The following is a 24123-nucleotide window of genomic DNA, read 5'->3' on the forward strand; positions in this document are numbered from 1 at the left end:
TCTTTTTTGTTTGTTTGTTTGTTTTTTGTTTTTGTTTAACATGAAGTCTCACTCTGTTGCCCAGGCTGGAGTGCAGTGGCGCGATCTCGGCTTACTGCAACCTCCGCCTCCTGGGTTCAAGAAATTCTCCTGCCTCAGCCTCCCGAGTAGCTGGGACTACAGGAACGTGCCACCACGCCCAGCTAATTTTTTGTATTTTTAGTAGAGACGGAGTTTCACCGTGTTAGCCAGGATGGTCTCGACCTCCTGTCCTTGTGATCCTCCCACCTCAGCCTCCCAAAGTGCTGGGATTACAGGCATGAGCCACCACCCCCAGCCTCTCTTCTCTTTTTTAAAACTTTGTCTCTTCCTGTCTCTGTTTTACTGCCTTCTGGACAAACTGTTGGATTTACCTTTCTTATCTCACTTTGTATCCAGTTTGGAGTAGCCTATCTACTGTTTTTAATTAGCAAATTTATCTTTTTAGTACTTATAATTAATTTATTTTTGCTACAATTTGTTTTATTTATTTATTTATTCAATTTCAATAGCTTTAGGGGTACAAATGGTTTTTGATTACATGGATGAATTGTGCAGGGATAAAATTTGGACTTTTAGTGTACCTGTCACCCAAATAGTGTACTTTGTGCCCAAGAGGTAATTTCTCATCCCTCATCACTTTCTCATTCTTTCCTCTTCTGAGTCTCCAATGTCCATTATACCATTTTGTAGACGTTTGTATATCCATAGCTTAGCTCCCACTTATAAGTTAGAACATGAGGTATTTAGTTTTCTTTTCCTGAGTTACTTCACTTAGGATAATGGCCTCCAGCTCCATCCAAGTTGTTGCAAAAGACATTACTTCATTATTCTTTTATGGCTGAGTGGTATTCCATGATGTGTGTATGCATCTGTATGTGTGTGTACACTACATTTCCCTTATCCACGCATCGATCAACAGACATTTAGGTTGGTTTCATATCTTTGCAATTCTGAATTGTGCTGCAATAAATATACAAGTGCAGGTGTCTTTTTGATATATTGACTGCTTTTCCTTTGGGTAGATACCCAGTAGTGAGATTGCTAGATCGAATGGTGGATTTACTTTTAGTTCTTTGAGAAATTTCCTTATTGTTTGTCTTAGATGTTGTACCAATTTACATTCCCATCAATAGTGTACAAGCATCCCCTTATCACCACATCCATGCCACCTATCATTTTTTGACTTTTTAATAATGTCCATTCTCCTGACTGGGTTAAGGTGGTATCTTGTAATTTTAATTTGCATTTCCCTGATGATTAGTGATGTTGGGCATTTTTTCATATGTTTGTTGGCCATTTGTATATCCTTTTCTTATTTTATTTCTGCCTATTTTTAGTTCATTTTTATCTCCCTTCACCCATAAGCTTATTTGCATCTTTTCCTATGCTTATCTTCTCCTCTCCAAGTCAGTAAAAGAGAAATTTCTGCTTATTTCTATGTCTAATTTTTGTAACTTTCAAGATCCCATTCTCCTCTGTGTCCTCATGGCTCTCCGTTGATTATTTTATTTTCACTTGTCTCTTTAAACTCTCCATATACTATGTCTTAGCCTCTAGACTTTAAATATATTCAAGTTTAGCTGATCTTTAAAAAATTAAACCTTATACCTCCCTGATATTACCCTCCTTCTCTTCACAGTTCATATTATGGAAAACAGTACCTGCCATCAGGTTTCTGTTAACTCATCAACAGCTTTGTAAAACCTAAGAAAAATTGCCCATTTCTCTGGATGTAAGTGACTCTGTGTCAAGGCATGACTCACTGAATGGAGCAAGTAGCTGTGTTTAGCCCACACTCATCTATTTGGCTGAGGGTTCTCATTCAAGAAACCCCCTGCATAACCAGATTAAGCCATTGGGCCCCTTACAATCCAATTAATTCTCAAAATCCTAAAGTCTGTCTACTAACCCTACTACATATTGAAAGAACTGCCACAAGATCACCAATATCAACCAGGATGCTAAATCTCAATCATTCTTTTTAATTCTTCTATTTTTCAATCCCTGCACTAAATTTGACACCAGCGACTACACTCCTTCTCTCCTACCTGAAATTATCTTGCCTCTTGGTTTCTAGGGATCTCCTCTTCTGAATTTTATATCCAGTTTTTACCTACAGCCTCCATCTACTCTTGAAGGCTGAGTATAAAGATCATCTCTTTTTGGGAGCCTTATATAATCCCTTATGATCTGTCAAAGCAACCTACTTACATCTATTTCAATACATATAACAACATATCATAACCATATTTGCACATTCTGTTCCCCTACTTCTACTGTCAGCTCTCTTATATCAAAAAACCTAGCATATAATATCTGCCATAGTAGACAGATGCTCACTAATTTGAGTAAATGAGTAGGTAATTATGATAATTCCATGCAACATAACATGTGAAAATTCTTGATATCTGTGAAATATACAAATAATGTCATTTGAAGTAAGTGATATTTTAAGATGAGAAATATGGAAGGTAAAGGGATCATGATGGTTTCAGATGTTAACAAGGGGTCTAAAAGAGGTAAGAATAACCAAAGATATGAGCATTGAAAACAAAGTTCTTTGTTTCCCCGTAGTCCTGCCAAAATGTTCCTGAAGCCATCAGCAGACGCTTTCTTTAAGTCTCCTTTATTCATTTTTTAAAGCTCTTTGTACTTCAGGCAACAACACCTGACAGGATTTTTCTGGCAGGCGGAAAAATGTTTGCAATGACTTTGATGATACGGTGACTGAGGTGAGAATTTTATTGAATTTCTTTTTTGGTTTTTTTACACTGACAAGAATTTACAAACAGTAGAGGTAAATAGACCCACATTTCTCTATATTCTTTGTCATTTAAGGAGATATATTTCTAGTCATTTGCCAGACAAGTAATAGGTCTAAATGTGTACTCTTATGGAAAAAAAAAAAAATGTAGCGTCTTTTATGTATGACGGTCAGTCCTGGTACAGTATTCAAATCACCATGACTTTATTAATCATTGGTTGAAGAGCCCTTGATACTTTATGATACTCTTAATAGTAGATGATGCTTAAATTTAGAAAATAATCTGCATCCCATGTATTCTCAGGTGTATTTCTCCTTAGGTGCATAAGCAGTGGCACACAACCAAAGACTGGCTGCTACCTTCACATTCCTTCTAAAGGGGCTAAAAGGAAGAAGTATGGAAAAATGTATCCACTCAAGTAGAAATTTTATATTGAGTGTGTAATTTTGATTTTGAATGTCTGATTTTGTTTGTAGGCCAAAAAAAGACTGTGATTCCAAATTTGTAAATTAATACAAATAAAAATTAAAATTGCATGAAACTTCTTTGTGCAGTAGGATAACAGTTTTTGAGATGTTAACAATTTTTTTATTTTGATGTTTAGATTTTTTTTTCTCTTCTCCATTCAAGCTCATTCAATGTGTTTGTTGCCTTAGAGATGAGTGTGACAGAGTGTAAAATTGAGAAGTGGGGACTCTTACGTAGGTGATTTCCAAAATCCTTAGGACTTAGGAACATGGAGAGGATGACTTAGGGCATGGACAAATTCAGAGAAGAAACATCCAAAGTGAGAGAATGAAGTCTCTTTCCACCAGAAAGGAATATAGTGAGAGCAGAGATGTTGAGAAGTGGTGTGAAGATGTCTGAAGGGAGATAACATAGATATGAGGAACATTTCTGCAAAGTGCCTTACTCTCAACCTTTCATTATGGGAGCTGAGTCTGCAGCAATAGACTGTTCCTGGTGAAGATCACTCAGTGTCATGCTCATTGATGCTCTGGCACTGCCTAAAATCTGAGGGACATGTGTAAACTGTCCAGCTCTCATTTTTTCCTTGTACGTTAAGGCCAAAGAGACAGAGAACCATTCTTTCCAAGGTCCTGCTCTTGTCGGGCAGAGAGGTCCCTTCTTTGTCATCACTTTCCTCAGTATGTGCCCAGCATGACTGATGCCGTCTATTATCTAAAAATGGCCTTCAATAACTTCCTTGACTCTTATAGCATCCCAGGACATCCATAAACCAAAAATGTGTATTTCCCTGAACAGCAAGCAAGGAGGTGGGCATTGAGGAAGTGTTAAGTCCCTATACTTATATTAATGGGAGCTGGGATAGGGAAGTGGGTGGTATTGAATGGAATCAGTTTTCTGAACCAGAGACGCATCAATGGCATGGGTAGAGGGAAAGAAAATTTATTCCCTTACCCAAGATATTTCTAACAAACATGTTATCTAAGTACGCATATTACATTTATGTTTCTTTTCTAAACATTTTACACAGCTATTAAGTTTGTAAGTAAACTATGGTATAGCATTTTCTTTTTTAGCTATGTCCTCTGTTTTACAGAACTGGCACACCGGGTACCCATAAACTTATTTTGTTTAGCTCACACAGTGTTTAACTAAAATTAATTACTAGCATTTAAATATTTTGAAATGTCAAATGAAAATCGAAGTTTCTGACTACTCTTGTAAACCTGGATGATTGAACAACACTGGGACTGTTCTTGCATGGCTGCAGTTGACTGAAGCTGAATAGACACTGGTGCCCCAAGCCAAGGCAAGTGCTCTCTAGCCACTTGCCCACAACCACTTTATTCATTCCCTTTTCTTTCTGGGCCTTGAAGCATTAGCGTGCAAAAATGCTTGCATGAGGAAGCTTAATATCCCTTCCAAGAATGATCTAGTCTTTCAATTTCAAGATGAAATATGGCACACTGATAAATATTTGCTGCACACACACACATACACACACACTTAAAAACACAAAGTGTATATATCCTCATGAATCAAATCATCCTCAAGTCTAAATTACTAAAAGGGAGACATACCTCCTGTATTGAAAGAAAGCCCTGTAGGATTTAAAATACAAGGAATGCATGGAGAAGGTGGGCAGCATATACACAGCTGAAATATAATGGATCAATCTAACAAGAAATCTTGCATAGAGATTCTAAAAGAATAGTCGGCTTTTTCCCCTTAGAAAAAACAGCATTGACAATGGAGAGAATAGAGAAGGTTCTGGGACACAGAATAAGAAGGACAAAAGTTTGTCTTTGGAAAACTAAACCTGTAACCACTTGTTAACACTTTATTTTACAAACCTGCTCTTGATTTATGAAATTTTCAAAGATAGTTAAAATCGTCCTTTCCTAAGAAGAACCACTCTTTTTAAATTTAAAAGAATTCTAGACATTTGAACAATAATAATTTATAGATACCATTGCCTTAAATAAATGTAAAAAAGAACTCAGGACATCTCTTTTGCCAAGATTACTCAAAATTTAGGAAATTACATAAATACACTCAGAAGTTCAAGGGTCAGCTTTTCTTTATCTTCAGTCTTCATCACGCATTTGCAATACATTATGAAGACTGATAGCTTCCATAAGCAGATAAAAAATTTGTTGTGATAGGAAAGTTTAATTGATATAACTTAAAAGTACCACAGATACCTGATGAATGTCAAAATGTCATATTCACCTCTTTGCTGTATTATTAGAACCATTTGATTTTAAAGAAAACATAAAATGTCAAAGCATCAGAAAATTTCTATATGGTCTTTCTGTTCAAGGTTCCCCATCTTTCTTGGCTATTAACCAATATACTCAATAAGAAGCTTTCATCACTCCAAAAAAAAAAAAAAAATTCAAGGGGGTTAGCACTTGAGGCATTGTCTTCCTTAAAACACTTCCTATTTGATTCCCTCTGACAGCTGTTTATGTTGAAGATTACTAGCATTTCCAAAGTACTTCATAGTAAAGATTAAACCTGAAGATTACAAAGGTTTATGCATTTTAACATACTGTGATGTGACCTTAATCTACTTAAATCTAAAGAAAAAAAGTCATTTTACAAAGACCCATTTAGCTATTTCCACATGATTCTTTATTTTTTTGGATGCTTATTTGGCATATGAACCAGAAATTTAAAGTGTAACAAAAAATATGTCTTGAAAAAAATTAAAAACAGGCATTTGCAGCATGATGGAAAAGTTCTATAGAGCTTTGAGGGAAGTCCATTCAATTTCACTGGCATTCATAAATGATGACTAATGCATTCAAATAGAATGAGTAATTTACCAAATTACAGACATTTGGATGGGCTCAGAATGAAGATGTTGTTTGTTTGGATATGTCCTGAAGTGAATCTCAATGAGGTTTACTTCGTTATGCCTGACTCTACAAATAGACTTCAGTCACAATTTGAACAAAAGCCCTGACATGTAAATAAATGTGCAAATGATGCCCAGCTACATTATTCTTTTTGTCCTCGGACCACTCAGAAACAGTCAACTCCATTAAAAAATATCAGTTACAAATAGATGGCACCATTGTACTTATCACAAAAGCACCATAAAATAAGCTTCTCTTGGTAAGGTGTCAGTGTTATACCCATTCTCTTCATGCCACAAAAACCAGATCCACACATGCTACAAAGTACCTCTCCTAGCAGCCATGGGCTACCCTACAAAAAGTGGACCCTCCACACTTGCATGCTAGTGCCTCATAAGATTGGCATCTCCTATCGGACAGCACCAGAAAAGAGCTTTAAACTTCAGAGTGCTTCTTTTAAAGGGCTTGCACCCACTGGTATGAAGCAGAGATGAAGGGCAACAGCAAACCCAATTTCCAGTCACAACAACATATGCATTGCTAAATGTCTTGTGATGAGGCTCAAACTCCAACACACTTTGGCAGTTTCTGTAAAGATCAGAAATTCCAGGTGACAATATAAAATCAATCCTTCATATAATTGTTTCATCTGTATCCCAAAATGAATTAGACCTACTATACATCTGTTCCAAAAATTCTGAACATTTGCTAAAGTTGACTGAAAAAATAAAAATATAACCTTTGCCTCATAAACTGAATTGAATTAAAAACAAATTATTCTAGAGGTAATCACTTCATTACTTCAGCTACAAAATCTACCTAATTGGATTTTGATAATCAGGGGAAATCTTACTAACACCGTGTCCAAAGCAGTTCTGTCCATTTTTCTGCCAGAATGGTCATGATCCTGGCAACTGTTAGCCTGTTCATTCTGAGGCTTCATTCAAATACATATATACCACACCAAATATACCACAGATATATACAACAGAAATGGTTCCTGAGACCTGGAGGATACAATCTTGCATAGAAGAGATATGTTGACCAAGTGACTGGAGGGTCATAAGGGCTATAAATTACCAGTACAAAATTCTGTGGAAGATTACCACAGAATTACCACAGATTCCCTTGATCCCTAGTCTAAGGGAACAAGGATGCCTTCTCTAAGAAGCGATGTTTAAGCTGAGACTTGAAGGATGGTGCTACTGACGAGGTGAGTAAGAGGCATGAGCAGGTAGGAGGATTCCAAGCCAAAGAAACAGGACATCCAGAGGCTCCAGACGAAGGAGGATGATGTATATGGAACTGCACAGAGGTTAGCATGGTTGGAGTAGAGTGAGGCAGGAAGTGTCTAAGGCTGAGGCAGCAGAGGCAAGAGTCAGTCAGATCATCCTAGGCCTTAGAAACTTCTTAGAGCCTGTGGGCTTTATTCCAGAGATGACTAAAAGTCATTAGAAGGTGGAAGAGTTTTGCTAGGGCTGCCTTGACGAAGTACCACAGGCTGAGTGGCTGAACCAATTCATTTTCTCGCAATTCTGGAATTTAGAAGCCCAAGATCATGAGGTCAGCAAGGTTGTTTTCTCACAATTCTGGAATTTATTTTATCACAGTTCTGGAAGTTAGAAGCCCAAGATCGCGATGTCAGCAAGGTTGTTTTCTCACAATTCTGGAATTTATTTTATCACAGTTCTGGAAGTTAGAAGCCCAAGATCGCGATGTCAGCAAGGTTGGTTTCTTCTGAGGGCTCTCTCCTCAGCTTGTAGATGGCTATCTTTTTCCCTGTGTCTTCACACGGTCTTCCCTCTGTGTGCATCTGTGTCATGATCTCTTCTTATAACAATACTAGTCATATTGGATTAGGAGCCACCCATCCTAGTGACCTTACTTTAACTAAGTTAGCTCTTTAAAGAGGCTATCTCTAAATACAGTCATATTCTGAGGTACTGGGGGCTATGGATTCAATATATAAATTTTTAGGGGATGCACAATTCAGCCCATACCAGAAGGTTTAGCAGAGGGCAATTATATAACCCCATTTAGGTTTGACACGTGCACTCTCCCTGTAAGTTGGAAAATGTAGCAGAGGGCCAAGATAGAAGGTGGGCCAAGATCCAAGGTGCCACTGACAAGGCCTCTGCTGTAATCCAGGGAAGAGACCACAGTGGGGCAGGGCCCCAGCTTTGCTTCCTAGAGACAGGTGAGTATATCCAGAGAAGAAGTAACTTGGGAGAAAGGGCACTCATCACTTTGTATCAGGAGAGAAGAAGAAAAGGGAAACAGCAAGCAAATAGATTTGTAGCTATGATGTCAGGAAGTTGAGGTGGTTTGTTTTCATGGTTTCTGTTTTAACTTTCTTTGAGGTAGGACATCTGCTGAGAATGAGAAGAGAGAAAATTGCAGATGTGAATTGAGTAGAAAATATTTTAAATTGCCATTTCAGGGAGTGGAGAAGCAAGCTAACAAAAAATCTCATTAGAATTTGTATGCAGTGTTAAAAGCCCCTTAAGGATGAGTGACCACAGATTCAAAGTGGCACCGATGTCCCCTTTTTGTGGATTTTATTTTGCTGTCATGCTTGATTATGTGGGGACAGATGTGGGGATGGTGAAGAGCTGGATTATTACAGAGTTCAGATTCTCAGGACAGAGTATTCTTCCTGGAGAACTGCAAGAGGAGTTCTGGGTCACAGCTGTTCCAGCTCAACCCCTGGGAATTTCCCAGGTGCTTGGAATTTGAAGTTATAATTTCACAAAAAAAGCCTGGGATGGTAGGTGTTTACTGGCAGTGCTGCTGAAATGAAAACCTCCTGGAAGCTTTTTACCTTGCTGTGTGGCTCCTGGGGACTCCTTGCACATTTGAGGCTCTTCCTGTGAGCCACAGCTCCACATCTATGCTACATTCATTGTATCATTTATATATATATATATATTTTTTTTTTTTTTGAGATGGAGTTTCGCTCTTGTTGCCCAGGCTAGAGTGCAATGGTGAATGGTGCAATCTCAGCTCACTGCAACCTTCACCTCCTGAGTTCAAGTGATTCTCCTGCCTCAGCCTCCCGAGTAGCTGGGATTACAGGCCTGTTCTACTACACCGGGCTAATTTTGTATTTTTAGTAGAGATGGGATTTCTCCATGTTGCTCAGGCTGGTCTCGAACTCCCAACATCAGGTGATCCACCCGCCTCAGTCTCCCAAAGTGCTGGGATTACAGGAATGAGCCACTGAGCCCAGCCTGTATTTCTTTACTTCAGCTATTTCAAATGTCTTCTTGCCTGCATATTTCCCTGTATAGGAAACATGCTTATAATTTAGTAAAAAAAAAAAAAATTATATTCATGCCACATAGCACACAATAAAGCACAAGACGTGATGAAGGGCTGCTGCCTGTATGTCATTCCCCTGATTCACATGCTAAAGTACCACTGGGATTTTGGAAATTGAAAAAAAAATCATTTCTTTTCTAAAAAAAATATGGAAATCTTGCAGAGTCTGAATGCAAAGAAGGAAGGTACTTTGGGATGTCTAGGAATTTAATGCTTCCATCAGGCCATGTGTGCATGAGAATTCATTCCAAACTGTCCATTGTCTCCCCACACCAAACACACACACACACACACACACACACACACACACACCCCCACACAATCTGTCACAGTGTTGAGCTCTTCAGAAACATAGGAGTTCAGAGTTCACATTATCTCGAAAGGATGGAATTTAAAGATACAATTTTCATAACACAAATTATTTTTAAATAAGCGCTACTTACTGTGTTTTATAGCAGTATGTGGGCTCTTGCTGTGTAATAATAATAAATTACAAGGGATTTGTCAATAAAAAGAAGTTGAATACTGTAAAATATTATCCAAGCAAAGTGTAGGTCTAAGATAATGCCTGAACGATTTCAAAATATGCTTATCTGAAACTTATAGTTGAGGCAGGCATTGAATTTTCTGAATAACTTCATGATTTCCATGTTAAACATCATGGTATAAACTACAGTAGCAGAAATGGGAACTTGGTATATTCAGTCTACAATATAAAAACATAATACAATTGTTATTAAAAATATGTTATCTTTCCATTGTTTAGGTTGTGATTGCAAACAGGCAAAATTAGATGCTACAAGCTGCTGAAAGGGAAGAAACACACTTGAATTTAGTTGCTGTTTGTAACTAGAAACCTGAATTGGTAAGGAAGGAGGGGGCGGAAATAATGGAACACAGCTAGGTGGTATTTTTATTAGATAGTATCCTCAGAGAATCATTTATGTGACATTCCAAAGATAATGAATAGGATCCCCCAAGTGAAAGACCCAAATAAGATATAATTATGACAGCCAGCTCCCCTGCAGTGATGGATTTTTCACTAATTTAAATATTTGTTTCTAAAATTTAGTGCACTTCTAGTTTCAGATCACTGAAATAGATGTGTCCACAGAAAGTTATAAATTCTACAATTCTTATCACTTTGTTCAGAATTCTTGAAATTGAAGAGAAATATAATCTCTGTAACAACTGGGAATAAGTGTCACAGGCTTACACAGTCTTCAAATTAAGAGAAAATCCTTTCTCCTATGTCTATCAGGTATCTCACCACCTTCTTAAGACTACAGAAGGAAGCAATGCCTTATGTTAAGAGAATAAATTTATCTAAAGAAATAAAAGAGTTGCAATCACCTTAAATTAGGGGAGAAGTTTTGCCTCGGGAAGTTTGGCTTTATTTCTTTTCATTGTAAAAACAATTCAGATATTTTAAATATGTTCTATGACATACCAGGATCTTATTTTATCTGTGAAAATTAATGGTCTTGAAGAGGCAAGCTAAGAGACAGGAGACACCTCCATAGTTCCACAAAGCTGTTTCACCAAAATTAAATGACTATTAAAAAAACATGTGGCAAACAGACCTGCGAGTTTGTTCTAAATTGGAAGCATTCCACCTTCCAACTCTCAACTGAGTACCAGAATTACTTCCTTCCGCCAGAGATCTGAGAAAATCATGCTGAAGGGTGCACAGGCTATTTGCTGTAACATTATTTCAATTCCATGGACTTGTAGCAATCTTCAGCTATGGCACTGTAAAATTATTTTTAGATTTTTCCAATATAATATATTTTCCTTTTTTTCTATTCTGTTCCTCCTACATAGGAGCTTGTGACTATGCATGTCTAAAAATAATGACCATCTTTGACATCCCATGGCATCACATCTTTGCCTATTAGGTCAATTTCATAGAATACCATTTCTTCTATTTATCAAAAGATCAAGAACTGAGTTTTCTTAGGATATGTATCACTTCTTATGCTACTGTTCATTTCCTACTAGCCCAGTGTGTTTTTTTCGTGGAATTTTCTCCATCCCCACAGCCATTTGTACTCTAGAGCTGGGATTAAGCCCAAGGTGGGCGTGGAGGTGATGTGAACTATCAACACACACTACCTCAAAATGTCGCTCCTTGGATTTGAGAAAACAGCAGAAGCAGGAAGGTCTCTGTGATCTTCTTCTACCCTTTTCCCCTGAAGCAGGCCATAATAGAATTTTCTGACTTTCCACTGAAGCAGGTCATAAGATTCTCATTTGAGAGTGCACTCCCTCTACCTTTATCTCAGAAGACACAGGGGCACAGATAAGAATTTAAACAAACAAGCCTTGCTAAGTTCTCCCCAGTTTATTACCATTAGATAATACTCCTTATTTCCAATCACACTCCTCCACCACCATCCACTTCTTCACCAAATTTAGCATAAAAATACACAGCTTCCTCTGTTTCTTCTGGACTTCATTTTCTTATGAAGGCTTCTATGTCACATAAAACTTATATTAGATATATTTGTATGCTTTCCTCTTGCTATTCTGTCTTTTGTTATAGGGATCTCAGCCATTATCCTAGAGTTGGATGAGAAAATAAATCTTTTCTCTCATACAGAGAGAATAACAATTTACCCAGGACCTAGGCTTCTCTGTATTGCTGTAGTGTACTCTGGTTGAAACCACCAGTATAGTGGCCTACACAGCAACTCTCAGAATGGACAATCTCTTTCTACAATTTGTTATGTCTCTTTCGTGCTATCCTCCCCTTAGTGCTCACATTTCCACGTCTCTCTCAATCTTCGTCTCTCAAAACTTACTTTCAGGAAAGGTTGCAAAAAACCTTTACACGGATCTGCAAACACCTTAGCATACTTGAGTAATTTCAATCTCAGGTGCAATTGAACTTTAAGAGCAAATACAGTTTCTTAAAGCAAAGAACTGCATCTGCTTTTGCAGAATTTCAGGCTTGAGCAAGTTTGCAGAAACACTAATTGTGGAGCTACCAAAGAGATTACTCCATGGAGTCAACCAACCATTCTACTTTGGTTTATTCAAGATATCAGAAAGAATTTGTAATCTAGTAGATGAAAAGAGACCTCAAAACAAAGAAGCTTATTTAAATGTTATAGGGTACACACACAAAAAAGAATTTTACTTTAGGTTGTCAGTAAAAGCTTCAGGGAAAAGATGATGCTCCAGCTAATGTCTAAAAGAGATGCAGATTATTTTTAGGTAAACCAAGGAGTGAAATGTTTTCTGGCACCTAGGAATTGCTGTGAGCCAGGTGTCTAAAATAGAGTGGATTTGAGGGAAATATGAATTATTATTATGCAAGCAGCTAAACAATGGAGTGTAAAACATGGCTCAGAAAGAGATGAAGCTGAAGAGAAACCGGGGCCAGATCATGAAGGCTTTGTGTACTTCGATAATGAAGACTTTACCTGTATGTCCATAGTTCCCAAAGTGTGTCATGTGTGTTTTTAATGGAACATAAGCTGATTCTGGGTGTTTTTCAATACTTTGGTTATTTTTATTCAAAAATTCGGGGGAAAAACCTTTTAAAATGAGTTTCTTCTATGAAGGCCATACAATATAGGTTTTTACATTTGTAGGAGTAACATAAAATGCCCCTCACTACTGCTGCTACTAATAATAAATGTATTCAATGTTTTATGACATAAATAAAAGGGTACATTAAGTAATTATACGAGTGGTACATAGATGTGGCAAATGTCATAAAAGTGGTATACAAATGACTTCAGTTTGAAAAACATAAGAGAGATAATAAGGGACAGTTGCAATAGTGTCCCCGAATGGAAAACCATCAGTAGGAGTTACCATGCAGGTCATTACATGCTTGCCCCAGATATTCAATCAGTGCCATTCTGGGTTTTAACAAAGGGTGCCCATTCTGAGTTTCGCCCATCTTCCTCAACCTTCTTCCTGCCTCAGGGAAACACCAGGTGTTAGCTGATTAGGCTTCTGATGTGAAGAAATAGAATTGAGTGGTGTTTGGTGAAAGACACGCTTCTCCATTTTAATGCAATAGGTAGTCAAGCATTTGATTTGAACATGAAGCAATGGATCTTACTGCCCCCTTGTGCATGCAGGTGTGTATGTGCACATATGCGTGCGCCTGCGCACGCACGCGCACACATACACAAACACACACAGGCACAGGCACAGAACAAGGCAGAGAGGCATTCCTTTCTGGAATTCAGTCAAAAATCATTATTTTCCACTCCAGTGGAGATCACATTCCAGAACTCATCCAAGGAGACAAAAATCAAAGGAATTGATATGTCTTTGCATTAAAAATAATTTGCAGGGTCAGTGACCTGAGCTATTTCTGTGTTTATTAATTACATGGGTATTTTAGTTTCCACTCATTTTCTGTCCCTTCCAATAAAAGCAACTAATGAGATGCTCTTGACTAGTCTATTAAACAGACTGTATTTCTAAACTCCCCTTAAGTAAAAGAGACATTGTGAACAGTCTCACATGAAATTTTGATGGTATTTACAGTCGTCACTTACCTACTCAGGGCTTAATTACATATTGACTTATATTGCTCACTAGTTATTTTGTTGGTGATAGTCTTGTTCACCCAATAAGACTGTAGTTTCTAATGAGGGTGTCATTATTTCATGTATGCATCTCTCAGAGCTCCTTGCACAGAATTAGGTATATGGTAAGTGCTAGATAAATATATGTCCTTTTGTGATGCAATACTTAGTTTATAAATTCTTACTAGGGCATGGAGGAAGCATAAAAGATGAATAAGTAAAACTTCTTGGATGATTAGGGGACTTAGAAAATCTGATTCTATCATGATTTCTCATGGAGTGTATTTCCTTTTGAAGCTGTTTGGCACAAAGTGGTTGATTTCACCTCTTTGACCATTTTAACCAAAGGTTTCCTTTAGAAGGATAAATTTTTCTGCCATTAAGCATGGGAACACAGTTTAAATTCTCTGGTCTTACTGAAATCACACTGGTATGTCCTTCTGAACATATTTGTCCAACTTTCAACTTGTCAGCAAAACAGATTGTAGTAGGTAGCATGATAAAATATCATTACTGGTTACTCTAGGATAGCCCAAAATGGAGACTGTAAACCCTTGGGTACTCTCAGAAATCCAAAAGTATCTCTATACAAAATGTTTGTTTCTGCATTGCAATTTTAATATTTTGAAAAGTGTCTATTCTAACCTTAAAATATTTTAAATTAAATGAAAAATGAAAATACAGCTTATCAGAAATTTGTGTGTACAGTAAAGCAGTGTTTAGTGAGGAATTTACAACACTAAATCTATACAATAAAAAGGGAAAGATATGAAATCAATAACCTACATTCTATTATAGGCAACTAAAGAAAAAATAAAATAACTAAACAAGCAGAAGAAAGTAAACAATAAAAATTAGAGAAGAAATTAATGAAATTGAAAACAGGAAAACTAGATAAAACAACAAAAACAGAAGCAGATTCTTTGAAATATTCAAGAAAAGTGATGTACTCTAGCAAGACTAACAAAGAAAAAAATTAGATGACACATATTACTGATATCAGGAATAAAACAGGAGAATATTCACTCAGACTCTGAAGACATAAATAATAATGATGATAATAATAATAAGCAAATACTGCAAACAGCTCCACAAATGTAAATTTGACAACTCAGATGCAAGGAAACAATTCCTTAAAAAGTTAAGCCTACCATAATTTATACAAAGGGAAATATATAGCTTAAATAGCCATATAACTATTAAGAAAATTGAATTTTTAATTTAACAACTGTCAAAATAGAAATTAGCTGGGCTAATCAAGTCAAAAAGAGAGAAGACACAAATTATCAATATTAGAATTAAAAGAGGTTTCATCACTACAGATCTCATGGACAAGCATAAGAGACAATACAGATCTCATTACAAGCATAAGAGACAAATACTGTGAACAAGTCTATGCCCATAAATTCACTAACTTGAAGGAAATGGACCAATTCCTTGAAAGATACAAAGTACCAAAAACTCACACAAGGAGAAATGAATGATACAGCCTATATATATGAAAAAATTAAATCAATAATTACTAATATTTCCCCAAAAAAGCACCAAGTCTAGATGGTCTCTGCACCTCTGCACCATAAATCTTTCAAACTTCATGCTTTTCTAAAGCCTCAACATCCCCACAAACAGGCTATAAAGATTCCACTCAGGTGACTAGGTATATCAGTGCCACAAAGTTGGTCACTACCACAGGTTAAAACTTCCTTCCCTCCTCTGACTATGACCTAATGACATTCAACACACCAATAAAATTCCCTCATGTCCTTTGCTTGTGAAATCCCCCTGTAAGTAAGGACACTTACCCACAGGTTGATCCTCATTCATTCTTCCTCCCACCCCACTCTACCCCCATTTCTCCCTACCTGTTTGGTTAAGTCCAGTTTGGAAGCTCCTCCCGTATGGCTCCCTGTATGGTATGCCATGCCTCTGGTCTCTAAGACCTATGAGTATAATAAATATTTCACTTTCATATACATCTGAGTGTAATATTCATGACCATGTTGGAATGATTCTTAAAGACCCTATAAGAGTAACTTAATCTCCCATTTACAACACAATGCTCTTATTGAATTCTACCAAACATTTAAAAAAGAAGAAATGCCATTTCTCCACAATCTCCTCCAAACATTAGAGAGAGACTGCTAGAGTATCCTAACTTACAACTCATTAGAGAAAGTAATTCTGGTCTGAGTAAGAAACTCTCTGTAAGTTAGAGCATCCTAACTTACAATTCATTCTATCAGACCAGCATTACTCCAATAGCAAATCCAGATGAAGACATTACAATAAAGAAAAGCTATAGACCAATATATCTTATGAACAAAGATGTAAATATTTCCCACAAGATACTACAAATTAAATCCAATAAAATATAAAAAGAATTATACACCATGACCAAGTGGAATTTATTCTAAGTATGCAAGGTTGGTTCAACATTCAAAAATCAATGTAATTTACATATCAACCAGCTAAAAAAGAAAAATCATATGCTCATATCAATTGATGTATAAAATGCAGTTGACAAAAGCTAATACCAATTCATGAGCAAAAAAAATGCCAGCAAACTAAAAACAGAAGGAATCTTGCTCAATTGATTTAAAAAATTTGCAAAAAAAATCACACAATTAACAACATACTTAGTGGTGAGGAACTGGACACTTTACCCCTGATCAGCAACAAGGAACTACTCCTATTCAAAATCATACTGGAAGTCCTAGTTAATGCAATATTAACAGGAAATGAAATAAAAACCACGCAAACTGGAAAGAAATAAAACTGTCTTTATTGAAGAATAGTATTAAAAACCATGATCTGAGGATATTCAAGGACTAGTTGAGAAGGTCAGAGGACCCTGACTAAAGTTTGGTCAGGGAGGGAGTCCATCAATATGCAAAAAGATGAACCTAGACACAAACCTTTCACAGAAGTTAACTCAATATGAGTCACAGACCTAAATGTAAAATGCTAAACTCTAAACTTTCTAGAAGAAAACATAGGATAAAATCTACATGATTTTGAATTTGTTTATGAGTTTTAGATACAATGTCAAAAACATAATTTATGAAAGATAAATTGATAAGTTAGACTTTATTAAAATTACTCTCCAAAAGATAATGTTAAGAGAATAAATAGATGTTACAGACTATGAGAAACTATTTAAAAATACATAGTTAATACAGGTGTTGTATTAAAACAAATACAAATAACTCTTAAAACTCAGCAACAAGAAACCAAGCAACTCAATTTAATAATGTCTCAAAGATCTAAGCAGACCTCTCACCAAGGAAGTTGTAACAGTGATGAATAAGTGTACAAAAACATGTTCAGTCTCATTTGTCTTTATCTGTATTCATTTCCTATTGCTGTTGTAATCAATTATCACAAACTTAGTGGCCTAACTCAACACAAATTTATTATTTTACAATTCTGTAGATCAGAAGTTTGAAATTACTTATGGGCAAAAATCAAGGAGTCAGCAGAACTGCCTTCTTTCTGGATAATCTAGGGAAAAATTCATTTCGTGCCTTTTCTAGCCTCTAGATATTCAGATGCTTCTAAATATGTACATGTGTGAATTCATATACACATATATGTGTCCTTGCTCTGTTAACTGAGGGAGCCTAGACGCCACGACATCCAAGTAGCAGTAAGCACATCTAGAGCTCAGATCATGATTGTTTCCATGGGCTCCTTGGAGAAGTGACTGATTCTAGGCTTGGGGAAAGAAATATATAAGATTATACTGAAGCATCTGGTAGTGCCAGAAAGTAAGAAAATGAAAGAAAAATAAAAGACCATAATTTTGGGAAAATGCCAAGCATCACCAGGGACAACTGAAAGGGCTCCCAGTGGCTAAAGCTAAAATTATTTGAGCAACAAGGTAAATAAAATATTATTGGATTATAACCCAAAGTATAAAATAAATATCCATGAGTCCATACTGAAATAAATAAGTGATTTAATAAATAAATAAGCAGGGAGAAGAAGCAAATTTCCTGTACAGAGGAATTCCAAATAATTTATGTTGAAGGAGGTGGCGTATAACTCCTCACTTTTTAAGTGTGGACTGTACACAGTGACTTCCTTCCAAAAAGTAACATATAAAAATGGGAGGAAAAGTAACTTCACAACAGAGAAATACACCAAACATTTCCGCAACAATATAGCCAATATTAACATTAACAGTGATAAGTCATTTTGATAGCATGCACCCTTGCTATGATGTGATGAGAATGGCACTTTACCTTTATCTTCCTCTGCAAAATTTATAACCCAGTTTAATCATGAGAAAAACATCAGATAAATTCCAATAGAGGGGCATGCGACATGACACCTGACCAGTACTCCTCAAAACTGTCCAGGTCATCAAAGACAAAGAAAGTGTTTGAAATCTGACACAGCCAAAAGAAACCTAGGGAGACAAGACAATGAAATGCAATGTGGTATCCTGGATGGGATCCTAGAACAGAAAAACAACTTTAGATAAAACTAAGACAATCTAAATAAGTTTGGACTTTAGTTAATAATGGTATCAGTATTGGTTCATTAATTGTGACAAATGTACCACACTTATGTAAATGTTAATAAGGGGAATCTCGGTGTGGGTTGTATGAGAACCCTCTGTACTGTCTTCACAATTTTTCTGTAAATCTAAAACTTTTCTGAAAGTAAAAGGTTTTTTAAAAATGTTTATTCAAATTTACCTAGATCACCATCTTAGAACAAAGTTTTACCACAAGACTTGGTATACACACTTCTGTATTTCTTACAGTCATGTTGATGCCAAGTGATTATAGGTATATTTAATTTGGGGTCAACATATCTGGGAACCAGTAGCAGGTTTGAGCTAAATTATTGTTTTTATATTGAATTATTTTACTAGAAATAAATATGAAATGTATCTACTACATGAATAATTCACATGTGACAATTCCATGACATAAAAATTTAATTTCTTAATGTTTTAAATAAAGTAACACTTCAATTCTACATGGTGAAATGACAATGTGTGCAAACGCAATACATTGTCTTCATCCTTTTAAACTACAGAGAATAGAAGAGTAGCTTAATCCAAAAATAAAATATTCAAGTCAAGTAAAGCCTTAATGGTAAATAATAGCTTCATGAGGATTTGAAATTTTAAATGCAAAATAAGAGGATTCATTTCTAATAAATGGTAATTTCCTTCAACAGCCCAGTGATGTACTTTGTTGAAAATATAATTTTTTTCTACTTCGCAAGAGTTGAAGCCAACTTCAGATACAATTTTCCAGTTTCTGATTCAAGAAATAATTGGATTACATACCAATTTAATATAAATTTCAAAGTCACATATGCTAATTTTATCTTGAAATGAAGATATTTAAACAACATTAGGATTTTGTTTGTGGAGGAATGACAGATTATGCTGAATTTGAATTTATTGCTATTTGGATACTATTGTAATGCCAACAGTCATATTCTGAATTTGCTTGATTAAAGTTAATGGATAGTAATAAAGACAAAAATGGATCCGAAGCATTATCTCATTATAATTAGAAGTTGTTTATGTTTACTTATTATTTTGTATTTAATTTATAGATTAGTTTTTGATTGAATTGTTGTATAGAAACTATAATCATAGCAAATTTATACCAAATTTTATTTGTTATTATTTATTTATTTATTATTATTATCATTTTTTTTTTTTTTTTTAGATAGAGTCTCACTCTATTGCCCTGGCTGGAGTGCTGTGGTGAGATATCGGCTGACTGTAACGTCTGCCTCCCGATTCAAGCGATTCTCATGACTTGGCTTCCCCAGTAGCTGGGATTACAGGTGTGTGCCTCCACACCCAGCTAATTTTTGTATTTTTAGTAGAGATGGGGTTTCACCATGTTGGCCAAGTTGGTCTCGAACTCCTGACCTCAAGTGATCCTCCTGCCTAGGCTTCCCAAAGTGCTGGGATTACAGTCATGAGCCACCGTGCCTGGCCCCAAATTTTGTATGTTATATATATGTCACATTCTAATAAAACAACACTATAGGTCTAGAAGATTGTTTCTTTGAGATAAGCCAACGCATTACTCAAGTTTCAGAAATACTGCATACAGGGCTCAAAATTCTCCCAATAGCAAGCCACCATTGAAGAATATCAGTTGTTATTTTGAAGCAAGACGATATTAGATTCTACCTGTTGGCCTTTTGTTTCCACAATTAATGCTAATATGCAATGATCTTCTAAAACATGTATTATTCAGGTAGAAAAGTCACCAGGTATAAATAAATCTGTTATCAATAGTGACATCTAGTAGACTGCCAAATTTAAAGAATATGGTGGCACAGTGAAGAGATAAAATGAACAGTTTAAAAGAAAGAAAGAATGAGAGCATTGAGGCCAAATTATCAAAGAAAACAGCAAAAAGAAAGATTTTTTTTAACTAAAATGAAACGGAAATAGAAGTAGTGCTCAATATAGCTTCATCAATGCATACTTTACCAGCTCTTTATCTTGGGATATCTCTTCTTATAAAATCAGAGAAAAATGCTCTCTTTTCACAGGGATTGAAAAGTAAAGGAAACTGAGTCTGCATATCAGGGAGATAGGTTAAAAGTTAATACAATGGTTGATCTATTTTTATTATACAAAACAACGTATGTGACTACTTTGTTTAATATACAATTAATATTTTTTCCACTAAACCAAACTATGCTTTTTAAGTCTTAGATGCAGATTTGGCATTAAGAAAATCCTGGGAGGTCTGATGTTAGGGCATATGTTGTGACAGAAGCCAGTTTATTCAGAAAAAAACCTCTCATTTTCTATTTCTATGGCTTCTCTTCCAGGTTTTGGCAGAAATGTGAATATAAGCAAGCATACTGTGAGATACATATCCAGTCATTGTGACCTTCTTTGGAACTAGTATTGATCCAGCAGCAGCTTTCAGTACTGATCCTAAAAACAAATAATATGATTGGACCAGATCATCACAAATGGAGCAGGAATTTGAAGGATGTATCTGGGTTATTCAAACCGAAAACACCTAACTCTAATTCATTAAAAATCATTTCATATTTGTATAAAAAGAATTTTTAAAAGAGTCTAGATGTAGTTATAATTTTGGAAGCAGTCATATTTCTAGAACCTTCTTTGAATTATTATTTGAATATGAAATTATTGTAAATCAGTTGAATAAATAACCATATCCATATAAAATTTCAAACTACTGTGTACATTCAAAGTAAGTATATTTATTTTTTGTCGAGATAAAATATTTTTGTCCCACAATATTAGATTTGTATATGTGTTTGTATGTTTGTGTGTATTTTAAGTAACTAAACTTTGAGTTTCCTTTTAAAACTGTGGGAGTATTTTATTACATAAAAGAATTTCAGACAGAATGGAATCTAGATATGGAAAGCCTATTTCTCTCATATCTAAAAATTCTGATCTATTTTAGCAGTCTTATGTGGTTACATCTAGAATGAACCCACAGCATCTAGATATTTTTCCAAATCCGACAAAAATTTTAGTTACATCTAGACAAATATTTAGATCTCTCAAGTCTATAATATTCTGTGAAATAAACCCAGTGTAGAATTTTATTTTCTTTATTTTGGGTAATATTGTATTTAATATGATACACACGACTAGACAAAAATGTTCACCTCTGTAAAAAAGAGAAATTACGCATTTTGTTCATCAATTTGTGCTCTCTGCAGTCCAATTAAAAGCGTCATTTTGACTCTTTGGCTTGAATAGATCAATCCCCAGTTTCTTCTCGAGTTCAGGTCTTTCCTGCAGCCACTCATCTTTTGCATTGTGCTCAGATTTTTTCTTCCTAAAACAACAAAATAATTTCAAAAGCTAAACAAAGACTTCCTTGTCAATAAACACAAGACATATTTACCTGTCTTTCCTTTCTTGACATCACAGAAGATTTAAAATGACTCTTTCCTTCCTGGACCGCAGGTTTCTTCTGCCTCTCCAAGCCTGATTCTCTACTGTCTTTCTCCTGAGATTCTGGCTTCATTTTCTTTGTTCCTCTTGCAGAGTTCTTTCTTTACAGAGAAATCATTGCTTGAAATTCCTCAAGGCACTCTACTCAGCCTAGACTCTCTTCTTAGGAGTTCTCACTTACACTTTAATTACCACACCAATACAGACAATTTACAAGTATATGTCTCCATCCTAACTTTATCTCTGATCTTCAGACCAGGGTATCCAACCACCCCTCTTAGATGACTCAGAGGTACCTTCAAGTGAGAATGTCCCAGATTGTACTGAGATGCTTTACAACATGGTTGTAAATTCTTTGAAATTCTTTCCATTGAGAGGTGGGGTTTCTGTACCCTCTCTTTGAATCTGTGTGAGCTTGTGATTGTTTCAACCAATAGTACAGTGGAAGTGAAGGTATGTGATTTCTGAGACTAGATATAGAATAATGTCAGCCTTATTTGTTGGAATGCTTAAGGAAAGCTGCCATGAGAGAACTTCAACAACACTAAGGCTGCCATGAGGAAGCCCAACCTACATGTAGAGGCTGTGTATAGTCATCCCAGTAGACAACCCCAGCTAGGCCTAAGCTTTTTAGTCATTCCATGCCAGGCTTTAAACATGAGAATGAAGAAGCCTTCAGATACTCGCATCTATCCAGCCATCCAAGCCATTTCCAGCCATTTGATTTTCTTCAGGTGATATTCCAGATACCATGAAACAGTGACAAGCCATCCCCATGAAGTCCTGTCTAAATTCTTGACCCATTGATAAATTGATAATGCAACAACCAATTGCAATCTGGTTTTCTTTCAATATCTCCCTCTGTTTCAACTCAATCAACTCCTCCAGCACATTTCATCCCTTAAGTATTTATTGAATCCATGAACTTCTATCTCCATCAACACCTTTATCCAAATTATCATGATTTGTGGCCTAAATTGTAGCATTGGCATTCCTATTTATCAACATTCTCCACACTGCTGGTGAGTAATCTTTTCACATTTTAAATCTCTTCATGTTACCCCATGCTTAATACTCTTCTGCGGTGCCCACTGATCTTGGAATAAAGACAAAATCCTTTATGAGGTTTATATGACCTGAATGATCTGGCAGTAGTCTCATTCCCCCATTCTGCACTGCTCAACGGGGTAACTGCCAGTCTTACGTGTGACTGATGATCACTTGAAATGTGACTGGTGTGACTGAGGAACTGAACTTTTTATTTTATTCAATTTTAATTAATTATAACTTAAATTTTAAAAATGAATACTCAATTCAGTTTATTGAAAAACTTTTAAGTGTGTTTGGAACAACTTGGCTATATGAATTTACTTTTTTAATCATGAATGTTATGAAATTTAAATACACATCAAGTATTCCCAATGAAAATGTAATATCTGAATGGACATGTGTTGAAAGCTTAACATGCACACTGGATTTCAAACAGTGTAAGAAAAAGAAGGCAAAATATGAAATTAATAATATTTATATTGAGTATATGTTGCAATGACAATATTTTGGATATATGGGGTTAAATAAAATACTTAATAAAAATTAATTCACCTGTTTCTATTTACTTTTTAAAATGTGGCTTCTAGAAAAAAAAAATCGATGTGTGGTTCTCATAGTGTTTTTATTGAGCAGCATTGCTTTAGATCTGCTTTCTCCAGATACTCTAGTTCCCTTTGCCCCTTGGACCCACCGTGCTTTCTCTCCTCCCAGGATTTTTGCCTGTGCCATTCCTCTCCCTTTCTACTCTTTGATCAGTTAGGCCATACTTATCTTTCAGTTCTCTGTTCAAGCCTCATTTGCTCAAGGAAAACATTTTTGACCTATTTGTCTTGGTTGAATTTCCCTCTAATCTGAGCTCACACCATGTTGGATCTCACTTTTGTAGCATTTGTCACAGTGGCAATTTTACCATTGTGTACTTATTAGATACATTATCCTCCACTCTCCCTACATACACATTAAACTGTCCATTTCCTGAGGGCAGGAACCACGCCTGCTTTTGCTCACAATTTTCCCCCAGTGGTTAGCTCAATGTGTGGCATACAGTAGCTTGGACTTCATAGATTAAGAAAATACAAGTCAGGCCCAAGAGTGTCAGATGATAGTAGGCAGCAGAGCTTTACATTCAAAGATAAAATAAT

General features: G+C 35.9%; 1 long non-coding RNA gene across 2 annotated transcripts; it reads left to right on the forward strand.

The window, feature by feature from the left end:
• The first annotated feature begins 7801 nt into the window (after positions 1-7801).
• Positions 7802-23516, forward strand: LOC129059791 (uncharacterized). Of its 2 annotated transcripts, none has more exons than XR_008525878.2 (4): positions 7802-7844; positions 10206-10304; positions 19689-19809; positions 20818-23516. It is a non-coding gene; the product is annotated as an uncharacterized LOC129059791 (long non-coding RNA). The 2 variants fall into 2 exon arrangements; XR_008525877.2 differs by having other exon boundaries at positions 7812-8315.
• The last annotated feature ends 607 nt before the right edge of the window (positions 23517-24123 follow it).

The sequence above is a fragment of the Pongo abelii genome, chromosome 5 (assembly GCF_028885655.2).
Source record: "Pongo abelii isolate AG06213 chromosome 5, NHGRI_mPonAbe1-v2.0_pri, whole genome shotgun sequence".
Taxonomy (NCBI): Eukaryota; Metazoa; Chordata; class Mammalia; order Primates; family Hominidae; genus Pongo; species Pongo abelii.